Source organism: Dendropsophus ebraccatus, chromosome 4 (assembly GCF_027789765.1).
Source record: "Dendropsophus ebraccatus isolate aDenEbr1 chromosome 4, aDenEbr1.pat, whole genome shotgun sequence".
In the NCBI taxonomy this organism is placed as follows: Eukaryota; Metazoa; Chordata; class Amphibia; order Anura; family Hylidae; genus Dendropsophus; species Dendropsophus ebraccatus.
Genome location: NC_091457.1, coordinates 97,696,319 through 97,713,675, shown reverse-complemented (window position 1 = coordinate 97,713,675; position 17,357 = coordinate 97,696,319). Strand labels below are relative to the sequence as shown.

The following is a 17,357-nucleotide window of genomic DNA, read 5'->3' as shown; positions in this document are numbered from 1 at the left end:
TGTCAAAATGCTGATCGTTATAAAAATACATTGTTACTTCGAAATCGTTAATCATACGATTGGACGAATTATTGCTCCGTGTAAATGCAGCATTATTCCACATCGTTTATTCTTTTGCTGGGATCAGATAAAGTAAATGATCGTAGTAACGATCGTAACTAACGACTATCGTTCTGTGTAATATAGTGAACGATTTCAGGTTAATGATAAACAATCTTGTTTGTGATCGTTAATCGTTAAAAATCGCTTCATCTAAAAGGACCCTTACACTAACATCTTCCATAATCACAACCTCTCACTCCTGCCTCCAAGACTTCTCTCGTGCTGCACCAGTTCTCTGGAACGCCCTACCCAAAGACCTTAGACTCATGCCCAATACTCACAGGTTCAAACATGCCCTAAAAACTCTTCTCTTCAGGCACGCTTATGAAACTTCCTAAATTTTGTCTCCCCTTCTGCTGTACCCTCAGCTCTTACTCTTTATCTCTGGTTCCATGCACTTGGGTACCTGTACTGCCTCACCCAACACTTATATTCACTTTCTGACTCTGTGTACAATGGCTGGACCATTTGCAATTAAAGCACTCACCCCCGTCCTCCCATTCTGTAAGTTCTTATGAGCAGGTCCCTCACTTCTTATTCTGTAATGTGTGAATGTAATGTTACCCTGTATTGTGCTTTGCGGAATCTGTTGGCGCTATATAAATTATTATTATTATTATTATTAGGCACCAATATATTGTTATGGTTCCACCTCCTAAACCAATACTGGTTATAACTTAAATACAGACCTATGTGAGTGCTCAGAGCATGTGACATCAGTGCCCAGAACCCCACACAGAACCTAGACAAAGGTGCCAGCAACTGGTGTGCCCACAGTATAGGCTTTCCTTAGTAACAATAAGTGCCCACACATGGCACCCAGCCTGGCCTCCTCCATACTCCTCTGCCAGGACCTCACCTGACTGCAGCCAATCAGCAGCCGCTAAGGAGTTGTCGTTGTTTCCTCTGCCGATCTTTATCGCCCAGTGTGAACAGTCTCTTGTATCGGGATAGATGTCATATCAATGATGAAGTCGTCAGTCTGATGACATCATCATGCACATGTAATGGAATGACATGACACCTTAGTGTCTCTTTCTGTAACCTTCCCCGGTGGTACTGCCCCCTGGAGGAGACGCTGCACTGGAATGGCCGGTAATGTCCCCCAGGAGGGGCTGCGGTCCGGTTGTGTCCTCCAGCTGCAGCCAGTGCGGCACCGGAGACGCCGGTAATTCCATCCTGGGCAGGAAGTTCTCTCCAGCTGTTTCCATATTCAGTGCAGCCGCCTCCTCCTCCTCCTCCTCCTCCTTGTCTCCAGCTCAGACTTGTCCGACATCCAGAGCCGGCACCCTGCAGGAGGTAAGAGCCCAGCACCCCCTGACTGCCAGCACTGGGGCTAGAGGATGGGCACTAACCTGTGATGTCATCATCCTGCTGATGTCATCACCTGAATTCCTATCACTATTACCTAGAGCATAATGCAGGATCCTTATAGGATGAGGGACACATATGATGTCAATGTCAGCACTGGAGATATAGGAAGCTTTCTGCTTCTTCTTGCTCTCATCCCATTACAGAACTGCACAGTCAGCCTTTCCCTAGCATGAAATGACTGATAGCTGGGAGAAGGAGATTGTATTGTGTCCTACAGTCAGTCTCTCTGGCCTGAAATGGCTGATAACAGCGAGCAACAACTTGTATTTACCTGTGCTACAGTCAGCTGTGCTTTAGCCTGAAATGGCTGATAACAGGGAACAATAGATAAATAGAGAGAAGATAGGTTGTAGGGTTGGCATAGCCCCTGTTGCTCAGCATTATGTGGGCAGTCTCTGGCCTGATGTGGTGTATATGGTGCATTATGTCACTGGCATCATGTAGCGTGCAGCCATGTCTTTGTAAATAATACTTCCTCTTTAGGGATCACCCGTGCACAGTGTTATCTTGCTGCAGCGCTTCCTATAAATGTTTGATGAAGAGGTTTCATGTAATTCATGTATCATAGATATAGGGTGCCAGGGGTGACCCCCAGTCTTATATCTGTATATAGAGTGCTACAGTGTAACAATTCCATGTATCTGTATACAGGGTGTTAGAGTGTTATACAACTAAAGGGGGGTGTATCTGTATATGAGGGTGCCAGAGTGTAACAAATCCTGTCATACATCTGTATACAAGGAATTAGAGTGACCCCCCCCCCCCCTCTTCCCCCCTACAGTCTTATATCTGTATATAGGGTGCTAGAGTGTAACAACTCCAGTCATGTAGTTGTATACTGGGCACTAGAGTACAGGGTGGGCCATAAGTATGAATACACACTAATAAAATGGAAGTGGTTGCTGATATCTTACAATTTGTGGCATATTAGTATATGGGAGGGGGAAAACATTTAAGGCCGGGTGACCCCCATGGCGGCCATCTGCAAAGCCACCATTTTGAAATCAACTTTACTTTTTTAAATGGAAGGGGGTCATGTGAGTCATTAACCACATAGGGAATTGCACAAGAGAAACAATGGTGTGCTCATTTGTAACATAGCTTTATTCACTATCGCATTATTAACATGTTTGTGACATGGAGCAACGAGAGTAACCCACTAAAGGATGTGCTCAAAGTGCTACCCATTATGTTTAATTGTCAATGCGATTCTCTTCTCCCACTCTTGACACACCGAGAGCAATACCGCAGAAGAAATGCTACCATAGGCCTCCTGTATTCGTGGTTTCGGGTGCCCCACATCTTGGATCCTCACAGAGTACACCATAGCGTTTAAATCGCTCCAGAGCTAGAAGTCCAAGGGAGTGAGATCCGGAGCCATTCCACTGGGCCACAGCGGCCAATCCACTTCTCAGGAAACTGTTCATTGAGGAACATTTGGACCTGACATCCGTAATGTGATGGTGCACCATCTTACTGAAAGAACTCAGGGAATGTGCCAGCTTCAGTGCACAGAGAGGGAAACACATGCTCACAAAGCAATTGCAGATACCCAGTGGAATTTAGGTTTCCATTGATGAAGAATGGCCCCACTATCATGGTACCCCATATACCACACCATCTATTTTTGTCTTCCAACACATTTGGAGGGCTCTGTCCAGTGTGGGTTACTGTAGGACCAGTAGTGATGGTTTTGTTTGTTAACTTCACCGTTCACATAAAAGATTGTCTCATCACTGAACAGAACCTTGTGTGTAAACTTGGGTCCTGTTCCGGTTGTTGTGTCACCCTCTCTCGAAATTCAACACATCGGTCTGCTGCAATGGCGCAGCTACTGCGGTCACCAAACATAAACACAATGGGGGACATTTATTACGTCCGGCGTTTTCTTCCAGACCTGAAAATGTCCCCGCAGCTCCAACAGTACGGAGATTTATGCAGAGGCGCACTGCCTCTGCATAAATCCCCTGTGCACCAGTGTGTGCACTGAGCTCAGAGCTGGCGTAGGTTTCCTGATCATTTTTCTGCGAGAAAAATGATGAATTAAGCGGACCCTGAGTCCGCGCCACAATTCCGCCCCTCCACACCCCCCTGGCGTACCGGGCGGAAAATGGTCAGATGTGAATATTTATTCGCAAAACGACCATTTGCGAATAAATTTATCTGGCCATTTTCCGCCAAAAAATACGCCTTTTTGATTTGATAAATGTCCCCAAATGTCTGTCCACTCCTCGTTGCTTAACTTCTACGACATGTCAGTGGTTGTAACAACAAGAAATGTGTCAATAACTCAATAGTGAATAAAGCTATGTTACAAGTGAGCACACCATTGTTTCTCTTGTGCAATTCTCTATGTGTTTGATGACTCACATGACCCCCTTCCCATTTTAAAAAAATGTTGAATCCAAAATGGCGGCTTTGCAGATGGCCGCCATGGGCGTCACCCGGCCTCAAATGATTTCCTCCTTCCATGTACTAATATGCCACAAATGGTAATGTGATATCAGCAACCACTTCCATTTTATCAGTGTGTATCCATACTTATGGCCCACCCTCCAGTTATATGTATATGAGTGTAACACCTCCCACTTCAGTCATATATCTGTATACATAGTGCTGTAACCCTTCTAGTCATCTATATCTGTATACAGGGCAGTAGAGTGTTACACCTCCAGACATATATACATATCTGTATACGGGGCACTAGAGTGTAACGCCTCCAGACATATATATATCTGTATACAGGGCAGTAGATTGTAACCCCTCCAGACATATATCGGTATACAGGGTGCTAGAGTGTAACCCCTCCATTCTTGTATTTCTATACAGGGATGCTGGATTCAAGTCCAACCAAGGACATCTGCATGGAGTTGTGTGTTCCCCTGTGCTTGTATGGATTTCCTTCCATATTTAAAAAAAATATTGAATGGTTAATTTGGATTGTGAGTCCCAATGTAGAAAAGGGCTAAATGATGGCAACCTCTGTACAGCACCATAGAATATGTCGTTGCTATGCTAAGTAAAATATATTTATAATCACAGGGTGCATCTGTACACAGTGATTGTGACCCCCCCAACCTTGTGTCTGTATGCACAGACAGTGATCCCCAGTTCATTAGGTGCTAAAGTCCCCCCTCTCGTCAGTTCAGGGTCTGTATATAGCATGCTATATCATAGTGTACCGCCATTGTTTGGAAGCAGCCATGTCTGGTACCAGTGGCCGTGCTGGAGTGTGAGCATAGATGTGGCTGCCATGTCTTCTGTAATCACACTCAGGAAGCTGCAAGCCCGGGCCCTCCCCCCGCCAGTCCCCTCCCCCCCCCCCCCCCCCCCGAGCACTGTCACAACTTGTTTTGGTGTCTGGGTCTGGCATGGTATGTGCAGGGAATATGCTGTGCCCGATAAGAGACGCCCTCTCATCCAGTCCAGCAGCAGACGAGTCCCTATTCTACAAGCAGTAGTCTGGGACTCTTTGACAGACAAATGACAGAGCAACAATAGGGTTGACAGACGTATTTGTCATATGATATATCCTGCACTATCCCTGGATAATGACTAAAATCACAACATGGATGTGAACAGAGCTTCAAGTGGTACCTGTCACTATAAAAACTTCTGACATGCGGTAGTGACATGTCAGGAGTTTTGTTTGGTGGGAGTGCTGGTGCTGAGATCCGCACAGATCTGCCCAATCTGCCAGCTGTATCCAGTCTTTTCTATGGAAGGAGCAGCACCAGCTATGAACAGATTCATAAAGGTTCATAGAAACTTGTATTTTCTATGATTCTATACACCATTCATGCTGTTCTCTGAGCAGAGGCAAGTAGTGAGCGGTGAGGAGTAGAAACAAATGGACACTCGCTTGGCATCTGGATCCCCACCAATAAAAACTTCTGACTATGACATGTTGGAAGGTTTGAAGAGATACAGTAGGTTGATGGATGGTTTGCCTCTTCCCATTTAAAACATACTGTATAGATGTGTGGTCATTTATGTATATGAGGGTGTGGGTGGGGTTGGTCAGGAAATATTGCTTTTGACTAAACAAACATTCGGCCAACAGCTATGTAAACTGTATGGCCAACTTTACTATGTACATCCATTAGTAGCCGCTATGCTAAAATCCTTAATACACAGGGCAACAGACAGACATGGATACTGAAATGGAAATAGGAGATAATTATGACGGGTTCAACCTGTTCCTGGCGAAACTCTGTCTTCTCGACTGCTGATGATTGTCTCCTAATAAGCTTGGGGTGTGGTCCATCAAAAAGGGTAACATCACTGGAGTTGCTGTTAAATCAGCAGTGGGTATGGCTACCATAATTGGCTACTGTAACCAGCCAATATAACCTACATGAGAAAAACAGTGAGCTAGCTAGGATGTGGATTATCCCACTCAATAAGGCTAATCCATGTGCAAAACCACAGAAAAAGAGGGAATTACACAGCAGAAATATTCATGTTTCTGACACAGGGCCCAGTTTGTGCCCTGTCATTGACAGCTGGCCACTGTCTCTTTTGTTTGCAGTGGCATCATAAGCCAGTCTTTAGCAACAAATGTAGTGTCTGGTAGGGGGGTCTGGGATGACAAAGACGAGTGCAGCCGCCCCAGCTGGCCCTACCTACTTGCCACAACAGCCCTAAGCAGCTGCTTACAACTGGGCGGCGTTCCCTAACCTGATGCAAGTGAAATACACAAAACAGAGACAAGACGTACAAACTGGCAAAAGGGGAGGTCAGAGGTCCAAGTCGGTAACAGCCGGTCAATAACAGTACAGAATCGTGATCCAAAGAATAGTCGGGGTCCAAGCCAAAAGGTCAGGTAAACAGAAGTGCAAAGTCAGAGTAACGCTAGGGCAAGAAACACTAGGATAACCAGATTCTATGGCAGGCAAGGAATGAGACCTCAGGGCTGATATTTAGGGAACCTGGAGTCCCAGCCCCAGACTTGATTGAGGCTGAGGCTCCAGGTCCTGCCCAGATACAGACAGCTAACTGGTGGGTCAGCTGTCAGTCAATAATCAGTGAACACACACAACACCTATGATGATCAGGGGAGTGAGACCCTGGCCTCTGCTACAACAAGGAATAACAGAGCAGAAAAGGTGAAAACACGAGAAGCATAATGGCTGCTATGGACGCTGAGCCGAACGAACAGCCCGAGTCCTAACAGAACCCCCCCCCCCCCCCCTCCTTGAGAAGGGGCCTTTCGACCCTCACGAGGACCTCCAGGCTTATCAGGATACAACAGGTGAAATTTTGACTCCAAATTTGAAGCATGTAAGTCCTTGGCAGTGACCCATGTTCGCTCCTCAAGACCAAAGCCTTTCTAATGGACAAAAGGCCCTATTCCACGGAACGATTTTCGTCCGTATTCGGCTGATATCGGCCGCTACGAACGTCCCCTGGAATAGAGTGCAACGATCAGCCGACATCGTTCATGTCGGCTGATCGTTGCAGTCACTTGTTTTTCAACATGTTGAAAAACAAGCGACTGATACAGCAACGATCTGCTGCCGTCGCTCTGTTGAATAGGAGCATCGACAGCAGACGCTGCAGTATCCTATGGGCTCCCCGGACAATCAGCGATCACCCGGGCAGCCCCCCCGCAGCTCCCCGCCGGCCCTCCCGCACTTACCCGCTCGCTGCCGCCGCGTTGAATAGCGGCGGCAGCGAGCGGGGAACGAGGAGCAAACGAGCGCTGAGAGTGCTCGTTTTCTCCTCTAAACGACCCGTGAAATAGGGACATAAGTATTGTAAAGAATTACGAACTCGCCTAGAATCTAAAATCCATTCGATCTCAAATTTTAATTCACCTTGTATTACCACTGGAGAGGGCAGAAGATGAGAAACCACTGGAGGAATGTATTTCTTGATCAGGCTTTTATGAAATACGGGGTGAATTTTTGTCACGGCCGCGGCGGCGTCCCGTGCTCCGGGCCGCCGCCGCGACTCCCCACTGCCCCATGCAGCAGCCGGTGTCCGTAGGCAGGGACCCGGCGCTGCTGTCACTTCGGCCCCGGGGGGCGCCTTACCTCTCCACGCTCCTGTCCGTCGCTGTGCCGGCCGGGGCGCGCGTCCCCGCCTCCTAGGGCACGCGCGCGCCGGCTGTCTCAGATTTAAAGGGGCAGTGCTCTCCTAATTGGTCCTTGTGCACAATCACTCCCTATAAATTCCAGCCCTGCCCCACTACAGGTGTTGGAGCCTCTACATGCTTCCCATAGCGTTTGGCCCAGCTCCCTGTTGTTCCTGATTCCTGTCCACTACCTGGTCCCTAGTCCTTGTTCCTGGTTCCTGCTTCCCCGTTACTCTATTGCTCCTGTCTTCAGCCTGTCTCCTGCGGTCACGACTACAGACCTCTGCCACTACCATCTCCTGCCTACTGCTCTTGCCACGCCTCGCCTGCCATCACCAGCAACCAAGCCAGGGGTAGCGACCTGGGGGTCGCCTGCCGCAGCAAGTCCATCCCGCCTTGCGGCGGGCTCTGGTGAAAACCAGCGGCCCCTTAGACTCCGCTCCCTGGTGAGGTTAGTGCCATCGCTGGTGACGGTCCAGTGGATCCACTACTCCAGGCGTTACAGTAGGCTCCAACCATGGATCCCGGCGAGGTGCCTGATCTCCGTGACGTCGCCAGAGTGGTCGCCAACAGGCTCAACAAATCCAGCAACAGTCGCAGCAAATCCAGCAATTGACTGCCGCCCTACAGCAGCATGCTACAGCCCAGCGCTCACCACCACCAGCAGCCACCTCGAGACTTCGACTGGCCCTCCCGACTAAATATGGAGGCGATCCCAAGTTGTGCAGGGGATTCCTGGCTCAGTGCACCATGCATATTGAACTTTTAAATAGTCAGTTATGTCAGTAATGTGATTAATTAATAGTTTGGGCGATTACGCATGCGGCGATAGCAAACATGTTTGTTTATTTATTTATTTATTTACTTTTATTTATAACCTGGGAAAAGGGGGGTGATTCAGACTTTTATTAGGGGAGGGGGCTTTTTACTGTTAACAACACTTTTTTTTTTACTTTAACACTTATACTAGAAGCCCCCTTAGGGGACTTCTAGTATAAGTGCTTTGATCTCTCATAGAGATCTCTGCAGCATAGATATGCTGCAGAGATCCATGAGATAGGCACTCGTTTGCTTTCGGCTGCTGCAGCCGGAAGTAAACGAGTGCCGAGCCGGGGACGGCGCCATCTTGGAGCGGTCCCCGGCCGGCTTCAGAAACGGAGATCGCTCCTCCGGGATAACATCCCGGGGGAGCGATCTCCGCCACTAGACACCAGGGAGACGCTGGATCCGGTAATCGGATGCAGCTGTCATGTTTGACAGCTGCATCTGATTACTGTATTAGCGGGCACGGCGATCGGACCGTGCCCGCTAATACCTGCGGTCCCGGGCTACACGCGGCACCCGGGACCGCCGCGGTTCAGAGCGGGGTCGCCGCGCGGCCCCGCTCTGAACTCCCTTACCGGCATCAGGGCGTAAATTTACGCCCGATGTCGTTAAGGGGTTAAGCTGGACTGGAGAACTGGGGAGGTTCTCAGCTGGGGCCAGGACTGTCCAAATAGGTGTCTGAGACCTCCTCAACCCAAGTGCTCTACGAGGTCACCTGCTAATGCCAAGCCTTTGTCTGGTCTACCGCACGAATACCAAGACTTTATTGATGTCTTCTCGGCCAAGGAGGCAGACTCTCTACCACCTCATCGGTCCTATGATTGCCCTATAGACCTTCTTCCTGGAACTTCTCCCCCACGTGGTCGAGTATACCCTCTCTCTGTGCCCGAGACGGAAGCCATGTCCTCCTACATCCGGGAGAACTTACAGAAGGGCTTCATCCGTAAATCCACGTCTCCCGCTGGCGCTGGATTTTTCTTTGTGCAGAAGAAGGACGGTTCCCTCCGCCCATGCATAGACTACCGGGGCTTAAATAAGGTGACTGTCAAGAACCGCTATCCTCTTCCGCTAATCCCAGAACTATTTGACCGTCTCCGTGGAGCTAGGATTTTCTCCAAGTTGGATCTCAGGGGAGCGTATAACCTGATCCGTATTCGTGAAGGAGACGAATGGAAGACCGCTTTCAACACCAGAGATGGGAACTACGAATATCTGGTCATGCCATTCGGCCTATGCAACGCCCCAGCGGTCTTCCAGGAATTCGTGAATGATTTATTCCGCGATCTCCTCTATGTCTGCGTCATTGTTTATCTTGACGACATCCTGGTCTTCTCCCACGACCAGCAGACCCACGTGTCCCATGTACGACAGGTTCTACGGAGACTACGGGCCAACCGTTTGTATGCCAAGCTGGAGAAGTGCGTTTTCCATCAGCGCAGCCTGCCGTTTCTTGGATACATTGTCTCCGACCAGGGCCTACAGATGGATCCTGCCAAGCTCTCAGCTGTTCTCCAGTGGCCTCGTCCTGAGGGACTTAGAGCTATCCAACGATTCCTTGGATTTGCCAACTACTATCGGCAATTCATCCCTCACTTCTCTACCCTGGTTGCACCCATAGTGGCTCTCACAAAGAAGAAGGCGGATCCTAGACGCTGGCCTCCCGAGGCCGAACATGCCTTCAATAGCCTAAAGTCTGCCTTTGCCTCCGCTCCTGCTCTAGTTCGCCCGGATATCTCCAAGCCGTTTTCTCTTGAAGTTGATGCTTCCTCTGTGGGCGCCGGAGCAGTCCTCTCGCAAAGGGACACATCAGGCAAGACCAGAACCTGCGGGTTCTTTTCTAAGACTTTTTCCCCTGCCGAGAGGAACTATACTATAGGAGATCGGGAACTCCTGGCTATTAAGCTGGCACTGGAGGAGTGGCGTCATCTCCTAGAGGGGGCTAAACATCCCGTTAACATCTACACGGACCACAAGAACCTCCTCTACCTCCAATCGGCCCAACGCCTCAATCCCCGGCAGGCCAGGTGGTCCCTCTTCTTCTCTCGGTTCAACTTCACCATTCATTTCCGTCCAGCCGAGAAGAATATCAAGGCCGATGCGTTATCCCGAGCATCCGATGTTATGGGGCAAGAGGAATCTCCTCGACACATAATACCTCCCGATCGCCTAGTACCAGTTGCCACTTCTACTCTGCAGCAGTTGCCTCCCGGTAAGACTTATGTGCGCCCCGCACTCCGTAAACGCATCTTGAAATGGGGTCATTCCTCTATGGTGGCCGGGCATCCGGGAGTTCTAAAGACCGGGCGACTGATCTCCCGCCACTACTGGTGGCCTAGCCTACTCCAGGATGTCAAAGACTTTGTGGCGTCCTGTACCATCTGTGCCAGAAACAAGTCCCCTCATCAAAGACCAGCCGGCCTACTTCAGCCCTTGCCAGTTCCAGACCGCCCCTGGTGTCATATAGGCATGGACTTTGTCACAGACTTACCTCCATCTGCGGGTAACACAGTCATCTAGGTTGTCACGGACCGCTTCTCCAAGATGTCCCACTTCGTGGCTCTTCCTGGATTACCATCAGCCCCTCGCCTGGCCCAGCTGTTCTTTCAGCATATCTTCCGCCTCCATGGTCTTCCTCTTCATATTGTCTCTGACAGAGGCTCACAATTTGTCTCCAGATTCTGGCGTGCTCTCTGCTCTCAACTCCAAGTGAAGCTGGACTTCTCTTCGGCCTATCATCCCCAGACCAATGGGCAAGTGGAGAGGGTCAATCAGGTCCTTGGCAATTATCTTCGACATTTCGTCTCCGCTCGCCAGGACAACTGGTCCAGTCTGCTTCCTTGGGCAGAGTTTTCCTACAATCATCTGGACTCGAGCTCCAGAGGCAAGTCACCCTTCTATGTGGTCTATGGACGTCACCCTCGTCCTCCTCTGCCTCTCTCTCCATCCTCTGAGGTCCCAGCCGTGGAGGAGTTGTTATCTGACCTGCAGTCAATCTGGGAACAGACTCGACAATCTCTGCTCAAGGCATCTGTCCGCATGAAGGACCAGGCGGATAAGAGAAGAAGACCCGCCATGAATTTTCTCCCTGGTGACAAAGTCTGGCTCTCGGCCAAATATGTCCGACTCAAGATTCCCAGCTACAAGTTGGGTCCTCGATTCCTCGGTCCTTTCTCAGTGCTAAAACGCCTCAACCCTGTCACCTACAAACTCCGCCTACCCCCTACGATGCGGATTCCAAACGCCTTCCATGTCTCCCTCTTAAAGCCAGTGGTCCTCAACCGGTTCTCCGATAAGGCTTCGCTCTCTGCTCCACAAGCCGTCTCTGATGACGTTTACATTGTCAAAGACATTCTGGCTATGAAAACTGTCAGAGGGAGACGATCCTTCCTAGTGGACTGGAAAGGATTTGGTCCTGAGGAGAGGTCCTGGGAACCCGAGGCTAACATCCTGGACCAAGACCTCATCAAGAGGTTCCTACAGGCCAAAAAGAGGCGGAGGTTAAAGGGGGGGGGGGGTACTGTCACGGCCGCGGCGGCGTCCCGTGCTCCGGGCCGCCGCCGCGACTCCCCACTGCCCCATGCAGCAGCCGGTGTCCGTAGGCAGGGACCCGGCGCTGCTGTCACTTCGGCCCCGGGGGGCGCCTTACCTCTCCACGCTCCTGTCCGTCGCTGTGCCGGCCGGCTCGCGAGTCCCCGCCTCCTAGGGCGCGCGCGCGCCGGCTGTCTCAGATTTAAAGGGGCAGTGCTCTCCTAATTGGTCCTTGTGCACAATCACTCCCTATAAATTCCAGCCCTGCCCCACTACAGGTGTTGGAGCCTCTACATGCTTCCCATAGCGTTTGGCCCAGCTCCCTGTTGTTCCTGATTCCTGTCCACTACCTGGTCCCTAGTCCTTGTTCCTGGTTCCTGCTTCCCCGTTACTCTATTGCTCCTGTCTTCAGCCTGTCTCCTGCGGTCACGACTACAGACCTCTGCCACTACCATCTCCTGCCTACTGCTCTTGCCACGCCTCGCCTGCCATCACCAGCAACCAAGCCAGGGGTAGCGACCTGGGGGTCGCCTGCCGCAGCAAGTCCATCCCGCCTTGCGGCGGGCTCTGGTGAAAACCAGCGGCCCCTTAGACTCCGCTCCCTGGTGAGGTTAGTGCCATCGCTGGTGACGGTCCAGTGGATCCACTACTCCAGGCGTTACAATTTTCAATGACTGAGGCAACTGTAACTGTAGAAAATGGACCAATATACCTGGGGGCAAATTTGGCTGAAGGGACTCGGAGACGCAAGTTCCTGGTCGATACCATACCCTTTCTCCCACCACATACTGGGGACCAGGACGCTGTCTGTAATTAGAATATTGTGTTTGTTTTTGCTGAGACATGGTTAGAGTCGTCAGACTCTCCGCCCAAACTGTGCACAGTTTTTTAGTAAGTTTTTTTAACAGAGGAAAAATGTGATTTTAGATTAGGAACAGCTAAAAACCTGCAGTGATTCGGGTGACCTGGGGCAAATTCGGCCATAGGTTAGTATTTAGACCATGTTGGTTGGTTGTCAGATACGAAACATCTCAAATATTGTTCTAGGGATTGATTGGTACGTTCTGTTTGACCATTGGTTTCAGGATGAAATGAAGATGAAAACGACAGAGATATGTTTAGCAGTTCACAAAAAGCCTGGACACAAACTGTACCCCTCGGTCCAAGACAATGTTGGTAGGTATCCTGTGCAAACGGAGGATGTGACGAGTAAACAGTTTGGCCAGGGTTTTAGCAGTAGGTAACTTCTTTAATGCAATAAAATTGCTCATTTTGTTGAATCGATCAACAACCACCCAGATTACCGTCTTCCCCTGCGAGGGGGGAAGATCAGTTATTAAATCCATCGACAGATGGGACCATGGGCGACTCGGCAATGGCAGAGGCAGGAGCAGACCTTTAGGATTTCAGGATTTTCGCTTGGGCACATGTTTCACAGGCTTTAACGTACTCCCGTACATCCCTCTGCCATGAAGGCCACTAGCAAGAACGATACAAGAGATAACTAGTCCCAGCTATACCTGGGTGACCAGCCAGTGTAGACGCATGTATCTCTTTTAACACTGTTAATCTAAGGTGTACAGGGACAAACAGTTTATCAGAGGATAGATTAGCAGGCGCTTCATTTTGAGATCTCAAAATTTTCTCTTTTAGATCAACAGATACACTGGCAACCAAGATACCTGGAGGTAGGATATTTTTGGGTTCCTCCTCAGGTGCATAATAAACACCAAAGCTCCAAGATAAGGCATCTGCCTTGACATTCTTTGACCCAGGACGATAAGTGATGATAAAATGGAAATGGGCAAAGAACAAAGCCCAGCAGGCTTGACGTGGGTTTAACCTCTTTGCCTTACCTAGGTATAACAGGTTTTTATGGTCAGTTAAAACCATTACTTGGTGTCTAGCTCCCTCCAGGAAATGTCTCCACTCCTTAAAGGCCAACTTGATGGCCAACAGTTCCCAGTTACCAATATCGTAGTTAATTTTGGAAGTGGAAAATTTGCTTAAGAAAGTATGCCACTGGTCTCAGATTAGTAAACGGTTCTCTACCTTGAGACAATACTGCTCCAACCCCCCTCTCAGATGCATCCACCTCCACCACGAATGGTAGATGTAAGTTGGGATGAACTAATACTGGAGCGGATGAAAAACTCTGTTTTAGTTTAGAAAAGGCCTGTTCTGCCTTAGGAGACTAGGAGGTTGGATTCGCATCTTTCTAAGTCAACTTTGTTAGTGGTTTTACAACTAGAAAAAAGTTTTGGATGAACTTTCTACAGAAGTTTGCAAAACCCCAAAATCTTTAGACCTCCTTCAAGGTGGTGGGCCTTGACACTTTTTAAGGGTCCATTTGCACAGACTCTGGAGTTAAAATGTACCCTAAAAATCCAACCTCCTTGACACCAAACAGGCACTTTGCACAAAGAGAGTTTTTCTGAAGCCTAGATAAAACCTCCCGGACATGTTTTACATGGGATTCTCAGTCGGGGAAATAAATGAGAATGTTATCCAGGTATATCACCACATATTGGCCACATATAGTGTTAAATGTTGTCTTCCATTTGCCACCTTACCTGATCCGCAATAAATTGTAGTCTATTTTGGGTCTATTTTTGAAAACCAACAAGCGCCTACCACCTGATTTAGAAGATCGGGGATCAAGGGAAGGGGGTGCTGGTCCTTAATGGTGATTTTATTCAATACAGGGATGCAAACCACCATCTTTCTTCTCCACGAAGAAGAAGCCAGCACCCATGGGTGACACCAAAGGCCAAATGTGACCCTTCCTCAGACTGTCCTGTATGTACTGGCGCATTGACTCTCATTCAGGGGGAGACAAGTTAAAAATACGGCCTTTAGGAAACTTGGCCCCTGGCACAAGATCGATGGAGCAGTCATAAGCACAGTGGGAAGTTAAGGCGTCAGCAATGACCTCATTTAACACGTCAGAAAAATCAGAAATAAATTCTGTAATGTCAAGAAGATCATTTAATGTACAAACAAATGGATCAACATGAGACAGATGAGAATCACAGGAGCTACCCCACTTAACCAGCTCTGTGGTCCTCCAGTCAAATACCGGGCTATGTTGACGTAACCATGGTAACCCCAGTATGATGTCAGTGGCTAGCTTATCTAAAACAAAAATTATATATCTTCACGGTGAAGACACCCAACTTGCATGGATGTTTCGGGAGTGCAAAATTTTACTGCTCCACCTCTCAGAGGAGCTGAATCAGAGCTAGCCACCATGAAGGGATAACATAGGGGAACCAACTTCAAACCTAGCAACTCTGCTACTGAGGTACGGATAAAACTCAGGGCGGCACCTGAGTCAACCATTAAAGAACATTAAACATGAACATTAGAACATGCAGAACATTAAAGAACTACATTCTCAGACATCAAAGTGACAGGTAAAAGAAATTTGTCAAATGGATTGGAGGTAGCCGTTTGCTTGAGTGACCCTCTGGACCATCCCTTATGCACTGCAGTTTCCCGACTTCTCGGTTCTGTTTGTATCCTGTGATGGTCAGGCTCAAGTATGGAGACCCTCATGGTGAGCACTCAAAATCCTGCCTTTTTGTGGAGCAACACACTGCCTTCTACCAGTGTGCTGATCTGGGGAGCCATCACAAATCACAGTCAGTCACCTCCAGTAGTCATATGAGGGACAACAACAGGTCAGTGAAATGTGCAGGACACCCTGCAGCCACATGTATGGTCTCGGGTAAAGTGTCATTGTCATTAAAAAAATGTTGCAGAAATCAATAGTACAGGCGATTTTAAGAAACTTTGTAATTGGGTTTATTAGCCAAAAAATCATGAAAAAGCAGTTTGAAGCTCTCCCCCCCTGTCTTCATTGTTCTCTATGGAGACAGGAGAGATAAGGCACCAAAACAGGACAACAAAGAGTTATTTTACAGCTAAATCACCAGGCTCTCTCCTCTGAAGTCAGCACTGACCTCTCTGACCTCTGAATAGGGGCTTTCAGCGCTTTCTGTGGTGTAATCCTTTGTTCTCTGCTGCTGACTAATCTCCCTCATCCCCCCTCCCCTCTGCATAGCACAGACAGGATCCGACTGATGTAAAACAGTTGAGATTTTCTGATTCTGAGCAGTGAATGACAGAAAGGAGAGGAGGGGGACCTGGGAAAAGTCTTTTTAAATGCAGATAATGGCATATTTGCCTAATAAACCCAATTACAAAGTTTCTTAAAGTCGCCTGGACTATTGATTTCTGCAAAAAAATTTTTAACAACAGTAAGGGTACTATTACACGAACGATAATCGACCGAATTGGCCCGATTCGGTTGATTATCGCTCCGCGTAATAAATGCAACGATCAGCCTATGACAACGATCATCGGCTGATCGTTGATATAGGTTAGACCCTATTTTCGTCGGGCGCCGACCGTGCACCGCTGCGTGTAATAGCGGTGCGTGGCCGGCGACTAACGATATACATTACCCATCCACGTTCCAGGGCTGCTCCTGCCGTCCACTTCTCCCGGGTTCCCGCGCGCGCTGTAGCTTAACAGAGGCCTGTCAGCTGATAGGCCGCTCAGCCAATCACAGGCCGCGGCGGTCCCGGCCTGTGATTGGCTGAGCGGCCTACCAGCTGACAGGCCGCTGTGAAGCTAGAGCGCGCACGGGACCCCGGGAGAAGCGGACGGCAGGAGAAGCCCTGGAACGTGGATGGGTAATGTATGCCAGTTTAGCAAGGGCTGCAAGGACATCGGTAACGATGTCCTTGCAGCTCTTGTCAAACGATTATTGGGCCGTGTAATAGGCCCAGTAAACGTGCAACGATCTAGCAGATCGCTGCTCGTTTACAGGTATTATCGGGCCCTGCTCGGCCCGTGTAATACCACCCTGACTCTTTAAGGCTTATTTTCTCAGGAATGTCTCCGCCAGCAATGCTTTCTTGGCCTCCCTAGTCACCAGATGTATCATCAATACAGCATTTATGGAACCCTGTAGCACCCAGCTATGAGTGTGCAGGATCTACAGGATCTATGAGCAAATGTTCTGTATCTCATCTTGTATCCAGGCAAGAGGTCACACAACAGGGTATCAGAGTCTCCTATCATTTGTACAGTTTTCCGTAATAAACATATCCTTTTGTTCTAATATTATAATCACTAACATACAGTATATCATCATTACAGTCACACTTATAAAGTTTAATTCAATTCCAACATTTTTTCTTGTGACAATTCTTTCTTTTGTGCATTATTTTTATGTCTTAATAATATTGTCTTTCTACTCCTACGAAATATTTACTCGCCACTAGCCATAATGTATATCCTGTTTAGTAAACAACACATACTGAGAACTTCGCACTTCACTAGCTGCATTCTTTCCCTCCATTCATCCTATACATGGTTACTGGAGCATGAATCACGCTATAAACACTATATGCTTTGTGTCCTACTCTCTGTACTGTCA

General features: G+C 48.7%; 1 protein-coding gene across 4 annotated transcripts in view; it reads left to right on the top strand.

The window, feature by feature from the left end:
* Positions 1-1,265: 1,265 nt before the first annotated feature.
* The window catches only part of LOC138789800 (solute carrier family 66 member 2-like), a 46,623-nt gene continuing 30,531 nt past the window's right edge, over positions 1,266-17,357 (top strand). Inside the window, exons 1-2 of one of the 4 annotated variants that reach the window (XM_069968621.1) lie at positions 1,266-1,401; positions 4,306-4,366. The gene's annotated coding sequence lies outside the window, so the exon portion shown is untranslated. Of the gene's footprint in view, positions 1,402-4,305; positions 4,419-13,033; positions 13,085-17,357 lie in introns of those variants that run through there. The other 3 variants (XM_069968620.1, XM_069968619.1, XM_069968622.1) reach the window with 3 other exon arrangements.